The sequence below is a fragment of the Rhynchophorus ferrugineus genome, unplaced genomic scaffold (genome assembly GCF_030347505.1).
Source record: "Rhynchophorus ferrugineus isolate W39M unplaced genomic scaffold, kcgeb_rfMv2 rfM3, whole genome shotgun sequence".
Lineage (NCBI taxonomy): Eukaryota > Metazoa > Arthropoda > Insecta > Coleoptera > Curculionidae > Rhynchophorus > Rhynchophorus ferrugineus.
This window is the reverse complement of record NW_027472582.1, coordinates 7,338,571-7,355,125: the sequence shown is the minus strand read 5'-3', so window position 1 is coordinate 7,355,125 and position 16,555 is coordinate 7,338,571. Positions and strand designations below refer to the sequence as shown.

General features: G+C 32.7%; 1 protein-coding gene across 7 annotated transcripts in view; it reads right to left on the bottom strand.

Annotated features, from left to right (window-relative positions):
- Nucleotides 1-16,122, bottom strand: part of LOC143193852 (zinc finger protein castor homolog 1) — a 120,424-nt gene extending 104,302 nt beyond the window's left edge. For all 7 annotated transcript variants that reach the window (XM_076400260.1, XM_076400262.1, XM_076400261.1 and 4 more), the window contains exon 1: nucleotides 15,732-16,122. The gene's annotated coding sequence lies outside the window, so the exon portion shown is untranslated. The remainder of the gene's footprint in view (nucleotides 1-15,731) is intronic.
- Between the last annotated feature and the right edge of the window lie 433 nt (nucleotides 16,123-16,555).

Genomic DNA, 16,555 nt, shown 5'->3' with positions numbered 1-16,555 from the left:
TCATGATGAAAGAAGAAGTATCCATGGATCTTCGAGATTATGATATTGTAGTTATATATCATCGACGTTAGAACATTACACATCGAAAAATATGGAATCCAGTCCCTATACAATGCTTTCTTTTAATTGTTTTAGCTGTTCCGGGAAACAGCAGAAACTGTATATCAAATTATGCTTGTTAATAGCAGTTTTAGATAAACACTATTCAAATTTCAATAGTTTAACACAGTAGCTTTGGTCGAATGCACAAGAAGTACTATTAGGTTAGTAACAAAATCAATATATTTCTGTGTTTCCATGCAGTCTATTTATATCTTTTTTCAATTATCGTTTTGTGTACGTTAGTACCGTTCTGTACAATAACAATTTCAGATTATTACAATTAATGATATTAATGTCAAACAACCATTACTCCATTAATTATTTGTCAAGAGAAAAAAAACTAGTTCTACTTTTTTCCCGTTAATCTAACGTCCACCGACAGTCACTCCGATCATTGATTTTGATAGGATAATTTATTGTATTATATCAGAAAAATATTTAAAAATACGGTGCTTTTTAACGTTCGGCGATTAGATACCCGACCTTGGAACTCCTCGCCACGAAAGGCAATTAATTAACGCAATTATTTTGTAATTCTTCGGTAAAATTGGACTTCGACTTTACCGGCCCATTTTCGACCGGTAACGTTGCGAGGTTCCATTGTGTTCTACACGGGGGTGTTCGGGTTCAGTACCGTGAATATGTGTCTGTAATTTTAATTAGTTTCTCGCCCGCTTCCGTGGTCGAATTACCTTTCGATTATAGACAGGAAAAAAATGTCGACCTCAGGTTACTACTAATCGAGTATAAAAATAGTTTCTTGATAGAAAATAAAAGCTGATTGTCGAAAAAAAATAATCGTATGGTGCATGTTGATTCAGATGTGTTGATCATATGATCATAGATATTTAGGTTTTTAACGAATCAAATCTTCTTTGATCATGCTTCATCCATTGTTCAGATCTAGGCTATCACATTTTATCTATTTTTAATCCCACGTAACGAATCTATTCGATTAACTTTATGCTTTTTAATCAAGGAATTACTGATTGTATGATATTTAAGGAGCATTTCTTGTCACAAAGTCTCGTTAGAACAAAATTGGCTGAAAAGTTACTAACACCTAGATGGCGCTAGATTTATTGCCGCTTTCGCATTCGCCGCTTTTTCAGTTGGCCACTAACCCTCGGAAAAAAGCTGTCAAAATTTCATGAAATTCTACTCATAAGTTTGCCAGTTATCGCGCTAAGAGTAACACTGCTTTTGTTATTTTCAAAAAAATGTATCAAAAATAATTTCATGTTTTATCTCTACATGTGCTTCTTGACGGGAAAAACTACCGTTCAAGCGAAGAAATGGCTTGAAAAGTGTTATAAGGATTCCGTTCCATCACAAACAACAAGAAAACGTTCGTTGGCTGATTCCAAACGTGGTCGTAGAGACAACGATGATGCAGGTCGTAGTGGACGTCCAAATGAGACGGTAACGCCAGAAAACATCAAAAAAATTCAGAAAATCGTTTTGAATGATCGAAAAGTGAAGTTTCGCGAGTTCGCTAACATCGTAAAATATGATAAAGCTCTGTTCAAAGTGGGTGCCGCGTTTGCTCACCGTTGACCAAAAACTAGAACGTGTTGATGATTCTAAGCAGTGTTTGGCCATGTTTAAGCGTAACAAACCGTAATATTTGCATCGATATATGACAATGAATTAAACATGAACCCATCACATCATTCCGGCATCAAAACTATCATCATCATCTGAGTGGACTGCAACTGGAGCAACTATTTTGAGGCAAAAGATAAATCGTTCTACAAATGTGGTATTGAGATGTTAGAGTTAGTTGTTGTTAGTTTAAGTAGTACTGGGAAGTAACGACTGAACGTCATACTTGTGTGTATCAAATCCCTACCGAAATCACAAACATTACTCTTTAAACCAACCATATTACACAATTAGAAAGGCAAGCGAGGCAATCCAAACAACGTGGATTACTTTTTCGCGCGCCCAACAGCCCCAGCCACCTAGACGACGCGATGTGCGACCTTCCCCAAATAAAAAACTGGCATTCTTGTTGCCGTTTTCACCCGGCCAAGGTAAAATAACAATGGCGGAATCGAGCCATTGTTATGAGACCCACAGCCTACTCGGCGAATTTAAATAAATCGAGAATTTATATGGTTTAAGGATTGGCGATAAAACGTAATATATTTACCATGAAAATATATATATAATAAAAACAACGTAAAACTGAAAGGTGTTGATGCTTCTACGTACTATACATATATACATGCGTACCGGGAATGGATAACAGTTTATGGGTACTTGATTTTAGAAAAAAAAATGAAAAATTTATGAAGATTGGGAATTAATTTCGAGGGAACTTTCACTTTGAAACACTGAACAATGTCAAAAGTTCTACATGTATTTCGTCACCATATTCAGCTTAGATAGATGTACTTGAAACCGCAGAATTCGTTAGTCTACATGTATCTTGTTGCAAAATGAAAAAAACTCTACATCATCTAGTCACCATATTCAGCTTAGATAGATGTACTTGTTTCCAGTTTGTAGAAAACCCATTCAAAACCACTTTTGCGATGCAGAATTGGTTAGAAAATAAGAATGTAGAACTTATAACATTGTTGGATTTAATTTATTAAGATTGTTAATTCATTTTGGAGTATCTTGTTGAAATGAAATTAAACCTTTCAATGTTGTTAACAGTGAACAAAGAATACCTTGGACAAACTGAAAAATATGACGACACAAAACCTGCAGAAAAAGTTCGCATTCGATTTCAATTGTTTTTGTAATGAGTATTAAAAGAAAAATTACGTTTATACAAATCTTCATGTTACAAAATTTATAAAAATCTACATTATCTAGTCACCATATTCACCTTAGATAGATGTACTTTTTCCTAGTTTATAAAATAACCATTTAAAACAACTTTGGGTGTGTAGAACTGGCTAGAAAATAAGCATATAACAGTTTACGGATATTTGTTTTATAAAAAAAATCTTGAACATTTTTTGGATTCATTTATTTCAGATTGTTAATTCATTTTAGGCGATCTTCTGAATCCATTGCCTTGGTTAAACTGAAAAAGATAATGAACTCAATATCCAACAATATTGAAATTGAACTGAGTATTGAAAGAAAAAGTATGTTATACAAGTAGAAACGACATGAAAAATCACCACATGTACAAGGCAGTTGTCCTTTTTTCTGGTTTATAGAACGACTTAAAGTAACTTTTGGGATATTGATTTGGTAAGAAAATTTTTTCGGTTGACTGAACTAAACACCACCAAATGGAATATAAAAAACAGATAGTTAAATTATTTAATATTAATAAACAGTTAAATCTACTAGTGTCTGAATGAACCTCCAACCATTTTTATGGTATTTCTCAGTTATTTAATGGGTTTTTTCGCTTTTAGTAGCGAATATCTCCTCGCCCGCCGCCAAATTAAAATTACGCTACTTATTATAATACATTTAAAGGAGAATAAGGATGAACCGTCCGAGAATAACAATGTGTCCGTCCTGTTAGTTAGTTGTGTTTTTTATTTATTTTCTCATCAATATTTATGCTTTCGAGTTTTTTTTTCGTTCAAAATAGGAAAAAGAATTATTCAGCATTCGCGGGTATATACATACATACATATATATAGCGCGAATGAACTCTGCTGAAAAAAAGTTAAAATCGTAAAATGTAATTTTATTTACAAAAACCGGTCGCGTCTAATAGCTTTTCGTTTTTTCGTGCTGGTTTGGGGTTTTCTTTTACGCGATTAATGCAAATATTGAGATATGATAATAAAAAGGCTCTCGAATGCGAGAGGTACAAGTGTATGAATTATATATAAATTGAAATCTGAGTTCGTAAAACAACATAAACAAAAAATATCTGCGATGTAGGGTTATGTCCGTCAATTTTGAATCAATATATTTCAAAAATAATAAAACATTTATATACATATCTCTGAATACGTTATATATCAAGAGCTTCTGACTATTTATTCGTATAACAAAAAGCATTTATTGAAAAATTGAAATGAAAATTTGTTCCAATATTGTGATGAAAAACGTGACGAAAAAACATCGTGCATCGATCTGAACCAGTGGTAATCAGAGAGGGCTATGTTTGGCGAGTACGAGAGTTTATTTGTCTTTGTTGGTCATCCAGTCCGTTCTAAATTATTTATATCAAAATCGCTACTTTTAAATCAACGAAATTAAAACCTAATTGTGAGATATGACGTAGCAGCATCGCCCAAATTTCTAAAAATCTTTAAATAAACAACAATAGTAATGAATATTGAAAATGCAGTTTTGTGCGTTTCATGATAAGCGTTTGTATACACCGAATAACTCAATAATACTAAAAGGAAAACTATTTTGGTTATTTTACATAGGGAAAGATTTTGTTGTGATACTTTTTCACCAATAAATATATCCCGCTGATAACTTTAGTAGTAGTTCTACAAAAACCACGTTTTTCTTTAATTTTTTGAACTACTGACAGAGAGGCATCATTGGAGCTAGTTTAGATTAAAAATTATGTTAAGTAGATAGTGATGTTTTTATAAATCTATTATTGTCTTAACCCAGAGTCGTAAAAACAATGCTTAACATGTTCAAAAGTTATAATCTCTTATATATAAATATAAAATAAAATAATTAGTGCATATATTTTCAAGCTCATTATATCTTCTAAACTATCAATGATGCTACTTAAATGAGTTTTAAAATTAGATTATTTAAGACTTAACAGCCTAGAGCCTAAATATATATATATATATATATATATATATATATATATATATATATATATCAAGCTCTTTACATATCTTTTAAACTGTTAATGATCCCATATAACTGAGTATTACATTTCATCTAAGAGTTATACAAAACATTGCGAACATTATTAGAAACCATAAACTTTCAAAAATATATTTGACAGAGTTCACGGAAATTTTGAAGAACTAATTTGAACTGAATTTGAAGTCATGTAATTTACCGAAATCCACTGAATAGTTTTTCAGGTTCTTTATACATATCTTTCAAAAAGTTAACGAACCCATATAAACTTAAACATTAAACCCCACTTAAACCCCCGATATTACCAGCATTTCACCTTCAATTAGCTTATGAGTCAAAAACGCAATCCTCAAAAATTATATTTGACAAATAGTTCATTAAGTCGACGAAGAAGTTTCGTGAACTAGGTAATCAAACCGATCGAAACCCGCGTTCTCGACGGACAAAAGCACCGGGAACCGGAGAAAAAAAATAATTACACACATTTTTTCCCTTCCACACCAATCAGATCCATTCTCAGGGCAAAACACAAATATTAATGATCAAAAATAGTTTATTATTGTACGCGACGTGCTATCATCAATCATCTCGCGGTGGTTCAAATTTAAATAAAAGAAACTCGAATAGAACCGGTCATTTATCTCTGTTCCTCTCTTCTGCGCGGTGTGGTCTTTTTTCATCCATCGAGAGGTAATTGTATGGAATAAGACGAAAATCGGTATAATTAGTCATATGTGTATTGTACGAGTATATAATATTATGTAAAATAGCGTAGAGAATAGCTCTATTTCAAACTCAATAATTATGGTTTTCTCGAATTAATCTAGCAGTCTTTTAATATATTAAAGTCTTCTTTTTACCAACGGATGCTTATCTGGACTGGACCTACCGTTTAACGTGAGCTCCGAACCACGGTCCTCGGTATTAATCCTACCGACTTGCCAGTGACCATCTTAAGATATCATCCAAGACAAACCAAGAAGACATCCGGTCTTACCCACCACTGGCGTGACTAGGATGGTTATCCCCTGTCGAATTTTCCACTGTTGTCTAAAGACATTTACAATTACACAATCACAAACTGTGACTATCTGAACTGACTATCGCAATAGTAGGAGGACCGTGTGGAGACATCTTACTTTTTACCTTGCGGTATTTAGTTAAAATAGTTTAATAATTACGAGGAAACAGAACTAAACTAATTTCAATTTATTTAAATATATACTTAAAAAATACAATAATAGGTGGTTCTAATTAACAGTTGTTTAAGGATGACTTCTAGACCGAATTCGTCTGGTTTTTTTTTCTTGTGTACATACGGCAAAAAAAGCACGTGAAACAGCTGCCGGTGATTTCATGCCTAACCCTGATAATTTAATCGCAATTAGCGTATAGGCGAATGTTCCGATTTCAGGAAATTTTTATACAAATATTGGCGATTATTGTTATATCATTAGATATCGTTATGGCAGTCGTGTTAATTTGAGACGAATAACGATAATGCCAATAAAATTGATAAGACATGGAAATAACTTGGAGGAAAAGTTCTGTTGTACGTACAAGTCGAAATAAGTTTTATACCAAGAAATAATATATAATTCTCTAAAACTATAGTCCATTCCAAGTTTCTTGTACATACGTCATCAATATATTTAACGTATTTCGGAATCAGACAATATTTTCCTTCTCATTTTATTCTCGTTAAAAAGAGACACTATGCTTTTTGATTTGTTCGAACACGTAAACGAATGAGGCTGTCAAAGTCGTCCGGTTGTATGACGTATGCAATAAGAGGTTATAACTCTAGCCTATAAACTATTGATGCTGTGTAATTAACTCTAGCTTTTAGATGTACTATAATGTTAAAATAAATCATATTTGATAACATATTTGTTCAATTATTTTATTTAGATTGGAATTTTGTCGTATTTCAAACCCAAACTGAACTCAAACTCACAGTTGATGCGGCAATATTGCGACGTTTTGACGTCACAAATTTCTTTCACAAAATAACTTTGAATATATTATAAATGAGTATGGTATTAAGAAAAAGTAGTGATTCTCTAAATGTATAATATTGTAATTTCTAGCTTGTAAATGAATTCAGATAAATACATGATACCTAACATGATGAAGTATCAAATATAATAAAAATATAATTTAAATAACGAAAAATACTTTCAGTTTTCTGGCTATACTGAAAACTCAGATAAGCTCATAAAGTAACACAAATATTGTTATTTTCCTTTACTAGATTTAACATACGTGTAGTTCTTCTGTCTTGTAATCTGTAATTGGTATTAAAATTCAGACAATGTTGACGATAACTAACTGGTCAAAAGAATAATATTTATAAAAACTGAAAAGGTTTTAATATAAAATACATACATTTCTATCATATTTTTTCTGAAGTTAAGATGTCCTACGACCAAGGAAAAATATTGTTATTTTTATTTAACAGATTTACTCTTGATTTCTTGTTTATCTTTGCGATAATTATTGATATAATTGTAAAAAAATAGAGTTATATAAAAAATCCAATCTGGGAAAAGATATTCCAGTAATTTAGTACGTTTTGTTATTTTTTTGTAACTGAACTCCGATAACTCCACAAATGATGAATGAATGAATAATATATGTTGAAAGCTCAGCATAAAAACTGGGGAATATATATATATATATATATATATATATATATATATATATATATATATATATATATATATATACTTCAATTAAATGGTACTGGTACTATTTTGATTGTATCTATTGTGTTGACACGCACATATTTCTAATCATTTTTTGCTTTAATTAACCTAGGGCCAATCCCTAATGTCGCACAGAAACAAAAGAATGTCGTAAGACATCGATGTAGGATTGGGAGACATTATATTTGACTTGGACGGACGTAGAAAGTGTCTCGATGATAAAGATCTCGCACCAATAATTATTTGAGGTTATCGAGGCGGAAAAAAATGATTTAGTAACAACACCCGCATGTGTTGCTTTGTTGTTGTTGTTTTTGTGCTGTTGGTACAGCTCGGTTTGTCCTCCCACTGTTTAACGCAACGATGTTGTCAATCATCGATTTTTACCGGCTGTATCTCGTTTAGAATTCGGTTGGGTTCGGTCTTGGTCCGATGATGATGGTGGCATATCGAATGATGAAATAATTAAAGAGGGTTATTCGATAATAAATTCGCAACGTTCTTTCCAAAGATATCTTTATTTGTTGGTACAGTGGGTTTTAAATATAGTGAAAAAATAGTGACCTACTTTTACATTCAAAGATGATTTGAATGCATTTATTATCTGAATTATATAAAAAGAGTGAAGAATGATAATGAGATTCTGTGAATATATTGGAATAATGTTCGATAAAACAATTCACATATTAGGCATAACTCTTCCAGGCATAACGAGATAAAATAAATTAATTGAAAAGTGTTGATATTAGGAAAAAGTGCTGATGTTACACGCACTGAACTTCACGTGTATTTTTCTTATTTGATTTTTTATTTTTTCCCGAATTGTAGCAAGTTTATTGGTGAGCACTGATCGTGGGATAGAATAGAATGAATATACATGAAAACATTAAGCTTGCCATCTAGACTAAAAAAATCTATGAATTAATTTAAATAAAACAAAATCAACACATAGTTTTCACAAATAAGACGTTCAAGTCACAACTTGGCTTCATTAAGGACATGCAAATTCCATATGCCAACATAGTAAAATTCAAACTCAACATCAAGTCCAGGATTGATTGCCAAATTCCTAAGTGGCACAAGGGTTCAAGAATATTTCGGGTGGGATCGCTTTCGTGATCTAGAAATTGGAAGGAAGAGTCCAGAACTATGTCAACATGGAAGGAAAAAATGTCTGAACATTGATTCCTTGGAAATATTTTAGTTGTAGTTATTTGTCAGTATGTTAAGAGAGAAAAAATTAATGACAAGTACTGTATATATAGTCTGTTCGAAGTTCTTTTATATATACGTCATTTAAATTTGTGACATTAAAACGTCGCAATGTTGCCGCATCAACTCTGAGTTTTAGTTCACTTTGGCTTTAACATACAACAAAATTCTAATCTAAATAAAATAATTGAAAACAAAAGTGCTATCAATTATAATTTATTTTAATATTATAGTACATCTAAAAAGTACAGTAAATTATACAGCCACAATAGTTTATAGGTTAGAGTTATAACGTCTTATTACTAATGCTTTCAAGAATTTTGCATACGTCTGACAACCGGACGATTTTGACAGGCTCATTCTTTACGTGTTCGAAAATGAGAAGGAAATATTGTCTGATTCTAAAACGAATTTACAAATTGCGACAGGAAATTCATTAAACATCTTGATGAAGTATGTAGAAGAAAACTTGAATGACTATATATATTAAATCATCATTATTAATATGAATCTAATTTTAATGCATCTTGTAGAAATTGATGACTAAATAGAACTGCATAAAATTATGTATAAATATTGAACCTAGGAAAAAGTATTGGCCCTTTTTCTGTGATTATTGATAGTTGTACAGATAAAAAACGTACATTGGGGGGTAAGAAAAAGGTCGCGGTTTTTAATTAAATTTACATATTTCTATCTGTCGATGGGAAACGTGGAACCTTTGTCTGTTCCGATGTGGTTCTCGATAAAGTAGACGCCCAAAGGACATGGTAGCAATTACATTTTAAAGCTTTACGACAGCAATAACCGACTGGAGCGGTTCTGGTGTACGGTGACATAGCCGTTCTGATTTTAATCTATCAATATCGAGACCTCGCCCCTATATACTACTCTCGAACGGTCACACATACACATACTCATATACACACCCACGCCCGAAGTCGTACGGTATGTGTACGTATGTGTCTAATAATTTGTGGGACACTTTAATGTATGTCCAGCTAGTTGTGAAATATTAACCGGCGCGATATGGACTTATTATATTATTTCGTCAGAAAATGCCGGGTTTAATGGTACCGAGTGTAAATGTTCTGGTACACATCTGTGGGTCTAATGAACCGCCGCTAAGGAAGTATAAGATATCGAGCCGAGTCGAGTCGATTCCACTAAGACCAGCTGTTGGGATCGGATCCATCGTAGTCGTATTTTCTTTTTTTATATCAAAAATGTTTTTATGTAATTAAAGTTATTTAGAAACGAAGAATCTTGTCTGTGAGAACTTTTAAAACTATTTTTAATATATTAAAGGGAGCTGTCTGCTTCTGGTTGATGTCAACTCAATCTGAAACTAGTTCTGCAATATTTTTTAACATTTTTAATTATTTACTCTCGTTACTACAGTTGTCAATAACATTACTGAGTGGACCGAGAAATGGTGAATAAAAATTAATGTAATAAAATAAACATACATACAAAAAAAGTATGATTCTATAGGAATTCTCTTTGAAACTCAGCAAATATTAATACTAACGCTTTATTGGAAACGAGGACATCCATAAAGATCTTTAAACAGTCAGGGAAGAAATTAAATAGTATATGACAAAAACACCGAGAGAAACTGCGCAAACATAAAAACATACAAGGTACCACACCTTTTCGACAACAGTGGACTTGGTGACCACATAAAATCCCTTTGAATTATGTAGTTAAATTATGGATGAAAACTGTGTCATTTTGTAAAACTATGTAGTTAACTATGAAATCATAAATGTCGACTTTAAGAGCAATAAGAACTATTTGTAATATATGTGCCAAGTGCTTTTTAAAAATTTGTTGAGATATCGATAAAGAGTTATTTATTTACAATTTCAATGATATAACATCAAAAAACAGCAAGACTTTGAAACATTTTGATATTATGAATCTGTTGAAGATGATGAAGATGAAGTTTTTAAAAAAATTATCCATAAGTATTTTAAGAGTAGAAAATAGTCCTTTAAGAATTCCTAAAATCCATCAGATAATTCTTCAGACATCTCATTTGTTTTGAGAGATAAATAATACATAACATTTAATTAACAGAATATGGTAATGTTTAACATTTATTAACAAAACTATTAAAATACTTTGGTTTCTTGTCAATATAGTTGGAGACATTTATTATTCACTAATAATTAAAAGACTCAGGTATAATATTCTACCATTGAACTAAATGTAATACTATTGTTTCTTCATCAAAAAGTCCATGAGGAGAATGGGTCATGTTAAACAATGCTTGAGTAACACTGCTATTTCTATATTCAATTTTCAAACAAGAGCAGAAAATAGTCCTTTAAGAATTCCTAAAATCAACCAAAGATAATTCTTCAGACATCTCATTTGTTTTGAGAGATAAATAATACATAACATTTAATTAACAGAATATTGCAATGATTAACATTTACTAGCAAAACTATTAAAAGACTTTGTTTTCGTGTCAATATAGTTGGAGACATTTATTATTCACTAATAATTAAAAGACTCAAGTATAATATTCTACCATTGAACTGAATATAAGACTATTGTTTCTTCGTCAAAAAGTCCATGGGGAGAATGGGTCATGTTAAATAATGCTTGAGTAACATTGTTATTTCTATATTGAATTTTCAAACAAGAGCAGAAAATAGTCCTTTGAGAATTCCTAAAATCAACCAAAGATAATTCTTCAGACATCTCATTTGTTTTGAGAGATAAATAATACATAACATTTAATTAACAGAATATTGCAATGATTAACATTTACTACCAAAACTATTAAAATACTTTGTTTTCTTGTCAATATAGTTGGAGACATTTATTATTCACTAATAATTAAAAGACTCAAGTATAATATTCCACCATTGAACTGAATGTAATACTACTGTTCCTTCGTCAAAAAGTCCATAGGGAGAATGGGTCATGTTAAACAATGCTTGAGTAACATTGTTATTTCTATATTGAATTTTCAAACAAGAGCAGAAAATAGTCCTTTAAGAATTCCTAAAATCAACCAAAGATAATTCTTCAGACATCTCATTTGTTTTGAGAGATAAATAATACATAACATTTAATTAACAGAATATTGCAATGATTAACATTTACTAGCAAAACTATTAAAAGACTTTGTTTTCGTGTCAATATAGTTGGAGACATTTATTATTCACTAATAATTAAAAGACTCAAGTATAATATTCTACCATTGAACTGAATATAAGACTATTGTTTCTTCGTCAAAAAGTCCATGGGGAGAATGAGTCATGTTAAATAATGCTTGAGTAACATTGTTATTTCTATATTGAATTTTCAAACAAGAGTAGAAAATAGTCCTTTAAGAATTCCTAAAATCAACCAAAGATAATTCTTCAGACATCTCATTTGTTTTGAGAGATAAATAATACATAACATTTAATTAACAGAATATTGCAATGATTAACATTTACTACCAAAACTATTAAAATACTTTGTTTTCTTGTCAATATAGTTGGAGACATTTATTATTCACTAATAATTAAAAGATTCAAGTATAATATTCTACCATTGAACTAAATGTAATACTATTGTTTCTTCATCAAAAAGTCCATGAGGAGAATGGGTCATGTTAAACAATGCTTGAGTAACACTGCTATTTTAAGAGCAGAAAATAGTCCTTTAAGAATTCTTAAAATCAATCAAAGATAATTGTTAAGACATCTCATTTGTTTTGAGAGATACTTAATAACATTTAATTAACAGAATATTGCAATGATTAACATTTACTACCAAGACTATTAAAAGACTTTGTTTTCTTGTCAATATAGTTGGAGACATTTATTATTCACTAATAATTAAAAGACTCAGGTATAATATTCTACCATTGAACTGAATATAAGACTATTGTTTCTTCGTCAAAAAGTCCATGGGGAGAATGGGTCATGTTAAACAATGCTTGAGTAACACTGTTATTTCTATATTCAATTTTCAAACAAGAGCAGAAAATAGTCCTTTAAGAATTCCTAAAATCAACCAAAGATAATTCTTCAGACATCTCATTTGTTTTGAGAGATAAATAATACATAACATTTAATTAACAGAATATTGCAATGATTAACATTTACTACCAAGACTATTAAAAGACTTTGTTTTCTTGTCAATATAGTTGGAGACATTTATTATTCACTAATAATTAAAAGACTCAAGTATAATATTCTACCATTGAACTGAATGTAATACTACTGTTCCTTCGTCAAAAAGTCCATGGGGAGAATGGGTCATGTTAAACAATGCTTGAGTAACATTGTTATTTCTATATTCAATTCTCAAACAAGAGCAGAAAATAGTCCTTTAAGAATTCCTAAAATCAATCAAAGATAATTCTTCAGACATCTCTCTTGTTTTAGGAGATAAATAATATATAACATTCACCAGTATACTGTAATGCGTAACATCTACTAGCAGAACTATTAAAGTACTTTGTTTTTTGTTAATTTAGTTGGATAAATCTATTATTCAGTAATAATTAAAGGGCTGTAGAATTACCATAAAAAATATCAATCTCTAGTTTGTTTAAAGTGAGTCTCTCTGTCGACCACCTATTTTATTCGATAATAATTACCGGAGAATCTACCAAACGGTGCCAACCGAACATTTCTCATCTCGTTGTGACATCAAACAAAAACCTAACGTATTTGGCAAGGAGGCACAAATAAATCGGCCGTTCGTTAAGCTCGTTAATTATCGATATTTATTGATCGATGCGGTTTTTCGGATAGAATTCTAGCGTCGAGCGCGAGGAAAGAAAAACAATCGCCTCGGCGCGCGAAACCGCCTTAAAAATGCCCCGCGGGAGCCGAGAAATTTAATTTTCCGCGATCGTCTCTCGTAAGGAATTTTTTGTCGAAACTGCAACTTTCTTCGATTGTTTTTTCAACGCATCGGAATCGATTAGCGGCCACCGCGAATAATATCACATACCGATTTTCGACGTTTCGAAAGAAAACGCGCGCTACCGCGCTGTTTCCAGCATGTACAACTAGATGGCATTATTTCTCTCGTGTCCGAATATAAAATGCACGAGTTTGGAATATTTTTCCCAGCGTATTGTATGTGTGTGTGTATGCGCGTTGGTTTTTAGGTAAGAATTCGCGAATTCGCCTCGCCATCGGCATACCAAAGACGTACTCGATATTCTTCGTCATTCATTTGTTAGAAAAACAACTGAAATTACCATATTAATTATCCGATCGGCTACACCAACAAAATAATTATGTTAAAAGAACATCATCAACAAAGACACGATGATTGATGCAATAAAACACACACTGGGTCGCGTAATCCAATAAATTGATACAATCACAATTGGAAACAATGTTTTAAAGAAAAACCACCGTTGTATCTAACACAAACATAATTTTAAAACAATAAAATCAAACCTGCTTGATGAGCATATTTTTAACGATGTTTTTTTTGTGCTGTATTGCAAAACTGATGACCCACAATATATGTAATAAAAGAATCTCGCATATAGGAATCTAAAAACAAATATGAGCATGAGTTTAGCATTTTTAGAAAGAACTACTGTTTCAAAGTTAAAACCCCGCGGCTTTTATCATTTATTTGGAAAATTATTAGTGAGTGATCTGAGAAATGGTATTGTGTCTTGTGCCTGTATAACGAAATCGAATTGATTTGTCTGAATCTTATCAAGCTACAGATATAAAAAAACATGATTATAATAAAAACCGTAAAAATGAAAGCTAAACTTTTTTCTCATATGGTCTACGTTCTGCGAAATACTGTTGAATATTGAAATTTATTTGATTACTAAAATTTTGCTAAGATTGACGACAATTATTAAGATATCCTAACTTTTTGACCTTGTTTCATGAGGCTGATAGTGATTAGGACTGTAAATTTGTCTCTAACATTATATATTTAGTTTCTTAAAGCACATGTTGACTATCCACTGATTGTGTGAAATGGTTTTACATCATTATTTAGTCAAGGAAAGAGAATTTAGATGGTAAAGCTTGTTTTAGGCGCCTGTTGTTTTTGGATAATCGTCGTTAGACTGATCGATGAATGATGATCGACAGAGATTAAAGTAAAGACTCGTATTTTTGATGCAAGCCGTGAAAATGTCGAAGGTTTGATGACGCCTCCAGCGTATTATGTATCAAATCTGTTAAAAGCTCTTTTTGATCGTTATGAACGGATTGTTAAGAAAGGATTGAACATTTTGATGAACACATGTTAATCTGATCACTGATTGAGTTATTTGAGCTTGTAATTAGAGCGAGAAATATTTGAATTCTGTAGGGCAATTTCTGATTACCCTACTATTGACAACATTATACAGATTTTCGGAAGCTCAGTTTATTTTCTGTTTTACACATTTTCTTCAGGGGGGAAATGGTGCCTGCAAAGTCACGCTGTTTCATGATCTTAAATATTAGGAATGATGGTATAGTTAAATTTTGTTGTAATGCCAATGAAAACTTGATAGGAAAAGCTTGTGTTGGGCGTCTGTTGTTTTTGGATAAAATCTCATTAAAACTGGCCAAGCCCTAAAATCTCTTTTTAATTTTATTTTATATTTTTTTGTTGTATAATGATCATTAAGTATTAATAAAGTTTGCAATATGTTTAGCCTATTTCACCAGCTGGTTAACACCAGAGTTATTGTAATGGTGCTTTAAAATAATTGGTTTCTTGTAAGGATTGAGGATTCTGATGACTTTCATGTTACATTTGATGTTACGAGACCGATGGCGATGATCTCCATGCGGTTGCTTAGCTGAAAGAGGAGTTACTCGTGTTGATTGAGCGCTTTACGATTTTCATGTTACATTTCGTACAGTTTACATGTTATGAGACCTAGGGCGATGGTCACCAGGTCACTGTTTAGCTGAAAGAAGAGTTTCTCGTGTCGATTGAGGGCTTTACCTTTGCAATGTCACTTGTATCCAAAACACCTTACGAATCGTTCATTGTTTCGCACCAAATAACTGAACTGAAGCAAAATCCATCCGACAAGGCACTTGGGGTTGGGGGGACGAGCCGTTCGTACACCGACCAAACACAGTTCTGTCGATGATGCTAGAGTCTGATCGAATAGAATCAGAGGGGCAAACACTAGAATAACTCGTGAACGATGGAGGCACTGCGAACGTAAACGGTTTGCCGCTCGTGCGTCTTATTGATGCCGCTGCAGGCGTCGTGGTCGCGGTTTTTCGTTTGCAGGACGCGACCCTCAAAAACTACTACGCTACGCAAACCGGCACGTACGATACAACGGTCCGCGTCCGACTCTGGGCGCGTGAAGTTCCCCGATTCCGTGAGCTCGGGCCGTCGTCGAGTCGCGTCGCTCCGGCTTCCCCCACCACCGGCCCCCGGCCCGCCGCGGTTCGAATCGGAATTTCTATAAAATTGTGCGATTGTGATTCGCCAGGGGGCCGGGCCACGGCGGGGAGAGGGACGAGCGCGACGGACGGCCGTATTTTCGGTGTACGGGCGTCGGACGGTTGCGCGAGGGGGGCGGAGGTGGACCTTGACATTGCGGGATTTGCGCTCGAAGGGCCGAAATTTTCGCGATCGCGCTTGTCACGTTTCTCGCCGCTCTATTCGGTCACGGCTGACTCGGATCTCTTCGGGTCTGACCAGGTTGTTTATGGTTTTGTAAGCGTTTCCAAAGATTTTGTTCCAATCTAAAACTAACCACTCATCATGATGTTTTTTGTACTAATTATGTATTCCAACATACGATTATC